Consider the following 7,562-nt stretch of genomic DNA (forward strand, 5'->3'; position numbering starts at 1 on the left):
TCTAATACCATTATCTATTAAAAGGAACCAAGGCTCTTTGGATAAATAGCTAACTCCAGGGATGGGGAAGTGTAGGTAAAATGTGAGCCTGGAACATCTTGCTATTCTTAAAAGTAAGAAAGCATTAAAAAAAAAAAAGGGATCATGTCACAAGGACCAAGGTAGTAACTGTAAAGGGTTCTAACTGGCCAAACGTGGAATAATTTGATCATCAATATACTTAAGTTTGATGATGAACTTTTGAAAAAAATTAAAAGCCATGCATCCATACTAGTAATACATGAATAAATATGAGTGAGCATGGAGGGCCCATGCTTACCAAAAAATACTGAGAGCCAACTTATAAATGTGGAGAGGGAATGGGAGCTGGAAAATTAACATTTTTGAATCATCATAGTAAAGAGTGCATCAGGCAAGAAACATCAATAACTAATAAGTATGTGGGAAAGATTTGATGAAGAGAAGAATATTTGCATAGTCTTAAACCATCCACAGCTGAGTTATTTCAAATTCTAAAAGATGATGCTATTAAAGTGCTGCATTCAATATGCCAGCAAATTTGGAAAACTTAGCAGTAGCCACAGGACTGGAAAAAATCATTTTTCATTCTAATCATAAAGGGCAATGCCAAAGAATGTTCAGACTACCACACAATTGCACTCATTTCACATGCTAGCAAGGTAATGCTCAAAATCCTTCAAGCTAGGTTTCAACAGTATGTGAACCGAGAACTTCCAGATATACAAGCTGGATTTAGAAAAGGCAGAGGAACCAGAGATCAAATTGCTAACACCCACTGGATCATAGAAAAAGCAAGGGAATTCCAATAAAACAACTATTTCTGCTTCGTTGACTATACTAAAGCCTTTGACTCTGTGGATGACAAGAAACTGTGGAAAATTCAAGAGATGGGAATACCAGACCACCTTACCTGCCTCCTGAGAGACCTGTATGCTCATCAAGAAGCAACAGTTAGAATCAGACATGGAACAACAGACTGGTTCCCAATTGGGAAAGGAGTATATCAAGGCTGCATATTGTCACCCTGCTTATTTAACTTATATGTAGAGTACATCATGTGAAATGATGGGCTGGATGACTCATAAGCTAGAGTCAAGATTGCCAGGAGAAATATCAATAACTTCAGATATGCAGATGACACCACCCTTATGGCAGAAAGCGAAGAGGAAGTAAAGAGCCTCTTGATGAAGGTGAAAGAGAAAAGTGAAAAAGCTAGCTTAAACCTCAATATTCAGAAAATAAGATCATGGCATCCAGTCCCATCACTTCATGGCAAATAGATGAGGAAAGAATGGAAACAGTGACAGACTTTATTTTCTTGGGCTCCAAAATTACTGTGAACAGTGACTGCAGCCATGAAATTAAAAGATGCTTGCTCCTTGGAAAGAAAGGTATGACAAATCTAGTCAGCATATTAAAAAAGCAGAGATATCACTTTGCCAACAAAGGTCCATATAATCAAAGCTATGGTTTTATCCAGTAGTCATGTATGGATGTGGGAGTTGGACCATAAAGAAGGCTGAGCGCTGAAGAATTGATGCTTTCAAACTATGGTGCTGGAAAAGAGTCTAGAGAGTCCCCTGGACAGCAAAGAGAGCAAACCAGTGAATTCTAAAGGAAATCAACCCTTAATATTCATTCAAAGGACTAAGACTGAAGCTCCAATACTTTGGTCACCTGATGCGAATAGCTGACTCATTGGAAAAGACCCTGATGCTAGGAAAGACTGAGGGCAGGAGGAGAAGAGGGTGGCAGGGGATGGGGTGGTTGGATGGCATCATCAACTCAATGGACATGAGTTTGAGCAAGTGCTGTGAGATAGTGAAGGACAGGGAAGCCTGGCATTCTGCAGTCCATGGGGTTGCAGAGTTGGACAGGACTGAACAACAATAAAAAAACTATCCACAGATTGCCTGTCAGTTGTGAGGGAGAGAAAACAGTAATTGCATAGTGGAGAACCTGAACAACTTGTCAGAGTAATCAAAATCAACATGACTACTGTAGATGGACATCTTGTGGCTCCATGAGATATCTTGAGGAGGATACATCATCATCTATGCAGTGTTCTGGCTGAGAATATATGACCTGAGTCTAACCATAAGGAAACATAATAAAAAAAAAATGAGGAACATTCTACTAACAACAAAAAAGGAGAGGGACTACGTTCCTAAAAAATGACAAAGAAAGCCTGTGGAAATGTCTCATATAAAAGAAGGTATCTCATTCCTTGTGGGTTGCTGTAACAAAAGTACCACAAACTGGGTATTTTTTCTCAGAGTTCTGGAGATCAAGGTGCCAGTAGAGTCAGTATCTGGTGAGAAATCACTTCCTGGTTCACTTCCTATTGTCCCATTGTGTCCTCATATGTACGTTAAGCATTGTGTCAAACTACATATTAAAAGTATCTGCATGATTCTCACAATGACACTTTTTACATATAAGAAAAACTAAGCTTGTAGATATTAGAAAGACTTGCCCAGTATCATGATTAATAAATGGAGGAAGCATGATTTAACAAAAATTATGCTTTCCAGACTATGTCATGTCAAACCCAAAAGAATTGTTTCTGAATAAAAGCACCCCAAGATGTTTTTTTTTCTTGCCTTTCTTCCTAAGGAATGCAATAAAGTGCCAAGGATGTTATTAAATTTCCATGTTCGTGGTAATAAAAGTACAACCTAAGCATGATTTTAATTGTGTCTCTTGGGTTTACAAACTGTGGTCCACCAACTGCTTACAGTCTGTAGGTGGAATTTCCTAACTCTCCCCAGAAGGTGATAATTGTACAGCAGAGAGATCCCTGAAGCTAAAGGGCTAGGTTCCATCCCTGACTCTGCAGTTCAGTGGCTGTAAAATGGTACCTCACAGGGTTTCTGCCAAGGTTGAATGAGATAACATATTTGTAAGCACATACAGATGGAAGTGTGAATATTACTATTTCACTCAGGTCTCTGTGCTTCTTAACTCTTCCTTGCCAAAACAATCCCTACTCATTTACAACAAAACAAATTTTAAAAACTGGGTCTATGAAAGCAAAGATTTCAGTGAGATCCAGTGACTCCCACTGTTTCCTCCAACACCATGTCCAGAATGTTCCTCTCTTATCAAGGAGTCGATCAACTGCATCTGGGTCAGAATTATAAACCACTGGAAAAGAAATATAATCATAAACCCCCTGAAAAGGGGCAGAGGCTTGGCAGTGATTTTCTCCAAGGCCTACAGTATTGAACTTGATGTGGTTAGTCTGCTTCAAGGAAGTCATTCTCATTTGATTCTATCACCAATGACCTCACCTCCCCCTCCTTGACCTCAGTCTCATCATCTGTAAATGAAGGCAGGGGATGACCTTCCTGAGCCAATGTTGATCACAGCCGTCTTCCCAGATCACTTTTAGTGAATCAGCTGGGCTGCTTTGTTAAAACACACATATTCCCCGTGTCCTACCCAGTAGCTCCCAATTTAGAACCCTTGGGCAAAAGATCTAGAAGTCTTCATTTTACCCCCAACCACCAAGTAATTCTAATGCATACAAATTTGAGAATCACTGATCTAAACTCCTTTTCAGATAAAGATTTCTGGGTAGGGTTTGTACATTTTAATGAATCCTTTGGCGAGCTTGTTAAAATGCAGTGGAGCTTGACCTGTATTAATACTACACTCTCAGGCCATGCTACTGGTTCCTGGACCACACTCTAAGTAGCAAGGCTTTCTGTAACAGGACACAGACACAGAGGAGGTTGATTGACTTTCTGGGATGAAAATAACATAGGTAGCAGCTCAAGGATGAGAGAAAGGCTTATGAATGGGTAGAAACCCCAAAGATTCACTTGGCTTGAGTGATGACTTAGTTGACTGATCACCTTTAGATGACTTAGGTCCTTATGATAGAGAAGACACAAACTGAGAGATAACTGACTTTGTTAAGACCTCCATTCTGTCACTTCCTAGACATGCAATCTGTAGATACCCATTTAAGCTTTCAGAACCTTAAGTTCTGAATCTGTGTGAATCTGTAAAAACAGAGACAATAAGATACCCATCTCATAGAATGGCTCTGAGCATTAAATGTGATCACATATAAAAAATTCCTAGCCCAGTGCAACTATATCAGTCCCTCTAGGTTTTACCCTTCCTAAGCCTTTACTTAGTTCTCTGTGTGGGACTATTGGCTCACTAGAACCTGTCCCTCTCCCACAGCCATCATAGGCACCTCTCTACCATGAGAAAACTTTTGACCTTCCCAGGCCACTGAGTGATTTATCACAGAGCCAATCTCTCAGACTTGGAAGGCTGACGGCTACTCTGCTGGAGACAGATGGGAGAGCTGGAGTCCAGTTGCTTGTCAGTGATGTTCAGAGGACATATTCATAAGGCTTTTCACACTTTTCTGGCATCTTCCACCATCAGCCAGACAACAAAGGCATCTGCTGCACATCACAAGCTGGCAAGGAAAGCTGTATGCATATGTGCTGGCCGGGGCCCCCAGCACAGCTTCATCTTTCTTTCCTGCCTCCTTTCATACTCATTTCTATGTGGTTGTGGTCAACACGCCACCTGACTTATCATGCAAAGTCATTTTAATTTTTCTGACAGGCACTATCATCTTTTGCCAAGTTACCCCAAATAACTCACTAAACAAGGACAAGTTGCTGTAATATGGACTTAATGTGAAGAGTTTTCAACTCTCTTCATAGTCATTTGGAGGGATTCAGTTCAGTTCAGTCACTCAGTCATGTCCAACTCTTTGCGACCCCATGAATGGCAGCACGCCAGGCCTCCCTACCCATCACCAACTTCTGGAGTTCACCAAAACCCATGTCCATTGAGTCGGTGATGCCATCCAACCATCTCATCCTCTGTTGTCCCCTTCTCCTCCTGCCCTTAATCTTTCCCAGTATCAGGGTCTTTTCAAATGAGTCAGCTCTTCGCATCAGGTGGCCAAAATATTGGAGTTTCAGCTTCAACATCACTCCTTCCAAAGAAATCCCAGGGCTGATCTCCTTCAGAATGGACTGGTTGGATCTCCTTGCAGAAGACTCTCAAGAGTCTTCTCCAACACCACAGTTCAAAAGCATCAATTCTTCAGCGCTCAGCTTTCTTTATAGTCCAACTCTCACATCCATACATGACCACTGGAAAAAACATAGCTTTGACTAGACAGACCTTTGTTGGCAAAGTAATGTCTCTGCTTTTTAATATGTTGTCTAGGTTGGTCATAACTTTCCTTCCAAGGAGTAAGCATCTTTTAATTTCATGGATGCAATCACCATCTGCAGTGATTTTGAAGTCCAGAAAAATAAAGTCAGCCACTGTTTCCACTGTGTCCCCATCTATCTGCCATGAAGTGATGGGACCAGATGCCATGATCTTAGTTTTCTGAATGTTGAGCTTTAAGCCAACTTTTTCACTCTCCTCTTTCACTTTCATCAAGAGGCTCTTTAGTTCTTCACTTTCTGCCATAAGGGTGGATTATCAACAAAAATTTCTTGAGCAATTGCAATGTGCCTAGAAGCATCCCAGGTGCCTAATGGAGCCTATAATCAAATCATTTGTTAAGCTGCTTGGTCAGCCTATAGGAAGCAAACCATGAAAGTGGTTTTCTTTTTCCTTGAGTCATCCTCAAGTTTATCTGTCTAGAATCACCTAGAGAACTTTAAAAAATACTGATGCCTTAATCCTAATTCAAGAGATTCTGATTTAATTGATCTGAATGCAGTCTTGGCACTGGGAAATGTAAAAGCAGCCAAGATTGAGTATCGCTGTTTTAGGAATGAGTAAAATCTACACAGAATCTTCCAAGGTTGTCTTAATTCTGTATCACCAGTTTTTTTCAAGACTACCCACTTGTAACTATCTTACAAATGTTTTTGCAGATAAATCTATTTTAAGCCTTAAAACAACCCCATGAAGCAGTTCATATGAATTTGAGTATTAGTACATTTATACCCTTGGATATTTGCCTTGATTTTAATATTTTAACAATGAAGCTCAAAGAGGTTAGGTAACCTGTCCTTGGTATTCTTGTCTGGAGAATCCCATGGACAGAGGAGCCTGGCAGGCTATAGTCCACAGGGTCACAAAGAGCTGGACACAACTGAAGCAATTTAGCACACATACCTGGGACAGACAGAGGGTAATGACAGAGGGTAATAATCCTTGAATCCATGGGTTCCAGACTCCCACTGTTCTTTCTGTTATTTTGTAACTCCCTAAATTCAGTCTGTCATTGGACACCACTCATCAGACCATAATACATAACACATTTCTACCCTAGACTGTGTAAGTGTTAAAAACAAAAACGCTTATTTTCTTTTTGACAGATTTAAGTAACAGTTGTAAGGAAAGAAGAGCAGTGCTAATGAGATGATAGGGCCTTCCTGGTTTGGTGGCCAATATACATGCATGATATACATAATGTGTCAAGAGACATTCAGTACATGATGCTACTTATTGGGGAGGTCACTGTATGTCAGCCAAGGGCTGGGTACCCAGAGCTCATCTCCAAGAGCCATAAACTATTTCAGGAAATAGATCACAACATTCTTCCTTCTGTGATGAAAGACATTCCATGTTTTCTGGAAGGTTGCATAGACCCTCCTCTGAAGACAGAATTGTCTGTCAATTCCTATAAATACAGGGATTAGTTTGAATGGTGCCTTTTCTCCCAAGCAGGCAGGATAATACATTGATTTGCAGTCTCCATGCCTGAGTCGTTATTCACTTGACAGGAAATGATACAAATATTTTTAAAAACTATAATTCTTTGGTGACATGAAGTTATCATTTTATCTACAACTCCTGGGGTATTTTATTAACCATGACAGGATGGAATGGAATGGGACTGGCTGATAAAACGGATTCTCTAAACCACATTTTAGGGAGCCTGAAGATTGGGTGTCAGGCTTCTTTCTCAGGCTGATGCCACAGCTAATGGGAAGCTTATGGTAAAGAGTGCCTATTGATCCATAAATCAGCTTGGGACAGAAATTTAATGACCTTATTAAGGTGGCTCATGGCATTGGTCCAGTTAGGCTTCCACAGACTTTTGGGCTATAGAAAGACAGCATCCAAGTAAACCACCAGTCATTCTGAAAACAGTTGTCTCAATTAATTCCAACATATAGTTTGCAATCATTCTATTATTCTAATCAGTTTGTATATGTGAGGCTACATCCATCAATAAAAGTATGGATATAGCCATAAATGAAGAGGATATGCACATTAAGCTCACAAACAGGACTTTTATAATTACTAAAATCACTCAAAAAACCAAAGAATTTTGAAACTGAAAAAAATTACTTGAATCGATACTTCTTAACCAAATTTACCAAAATTAGCCATTAACTAAATCCTTAATGCAGTTAAAATCTGATTTCTCTCTACAGCGTCCTATCTCAGAAATCCTGGAGACAAGTGTCTAAATGCAGACCTCGTAAGTTCCCTCTAGAGATGATGACCTTTTGATTGAATCAGCTGTATAATATGTGAGGCCCAGCATAAAATGAAAGTGCAGGGCCTTTTGTTAAAATATTAGGAACTTA

The sequence above is a fragment of the Bos indicus genome, chromosome 10 (genome assembly GCF_029378745.1).
Source record: "Bos indicus isolate NIAB-ARS_2022 breed Sahiwal x Tharparkar chromosome 10, NIAB-ARS_B.indTharparkar_mat_pri_1.0, whole genome shotgun sequence".
In the NCBI taxonomy this organism is placed as follows: domain Eukaryota; kingdom Metazoa; phylum Chordata; class Mammalia; order Artiodactyla; family Bovidae; genus Bos; species Bos indicus.